This window comes from Elephas maximus, chromosome 14 (assembly GCF_024166365.1).
Source record: "Elephas maximus indicus isolate mEleMax1 chromosome 14, mEleMax1 primary haplotype, whole genome shotgun sequence".
Classification (NCBI taxonomy): domain Eukaryota; kingdom Metazoa; phylum Chordata; class Mammalia; order Proboscidea; family Elephantidae; genus Elephas; species Elephas maximus.
In genome coordinates this window covers 87,410,602-87,411,617 of record NC_064832.1, presented here as the reverse complement: position 1 = coordinate 87,411,617, position 1,016 = coordinate 87,410,602, and the positions used below count along the sequence as shown (strand labels likewise).

The 1,016-nt window shown below is 34.2% G+C and overlaps 1 non-coding gene across 1 annotated transcript; it reads right to left on the bottom strand.

Annotated features, from left to right (window-relative positions):
* Positions 1-737: 737 nt before the first annotated feature.
* TRNAG-CCC (transfer RNA glycine (anticodon CCC)) lies at positions 738-808 on the bottom strand. The gene has a single exon. It is a non-coding gene; the product is annotated as a tRNA-Gly (tRNA).
* Positions 809-1,016: the final 208 nt, after the last annotated feature.

Genomic DNA, 1,016 nt, shown 5'->3' with positions numbered 1-1,016 from the left:
CTTGCTCTTAATTTTTTTTTTTTATAGTTTAGTTGACTTCTAAGGTTAAATCTAAAATATTTTTAGGATTTTTACGGTAATTAAAGTGTATTAAATTTACAAAAATCAAACAGCTTGTTAAATTGCAGATGACAAATGTAATAAATAAAACCACTCAAGAAAGTGTGTAGAATTAGTTTGCTCATCAGGATGGAATTGTTGGTCCTAAAATAAAAAGCCGTGCAGTTAAAAATGTATCTGAAACTATGATATAACTTTTCAATACCAAAATTATATGCTTCTTTTTGATGCCAAAAAGACCTTTTCTAATAAAAAGTTTGACACTTGTGTCTGACTATAAAATAACATCAACAGTATATTCAAATAATTCTTAAAATGCGTACACAGCTTGTACCTATGAAATCAAACTGTTTTGTTGTTTATTCTTCTTCTTCAAATAAATGACTTGTATTTTCAAATTCCCTTAACCGGACAAGCATATGTACAATAATAAAAAAAAGTTCAGAATTTAAAATTTAGAAGATCCATCATTGTGGATTGTTGTTGTTGGCTTCTGACTCATGGTGACCCCAAGCACAATGAGACCAGACCAGAGTTTTCATTGGCTGATTTTTGGAGTCACATCACCAGGCCTTTCTTCCTGGTCTGTCTTAGCCTGGAAGCTCCACTGAAGCCTGTTCAGAATCATAGCAACACTGAAGCTTCCACGGACAGACAGGTAGCAGCTGTGTATGAAGTGCACTGGCTGGGAATCAAACCCAGGTCTCCCACATGGGAGGCGAGAACTCTACCACTGAACCACCATTGCCCTCACTCACTGTGAATTAGACATGCTTTAATTCTTTCCATGTAAATTATTTCATTTTTCATGAAAAATTTAAAATGTACACAAAATTATAGGAAATAATGGAATTGATCTGCATCTACCCATCACCCAGCTTCCATGATTACCAACATTGTAAAATATTTTAAATAGCCACTTTCATGATTCAAGGACCATGAGCCCAGCATCAACA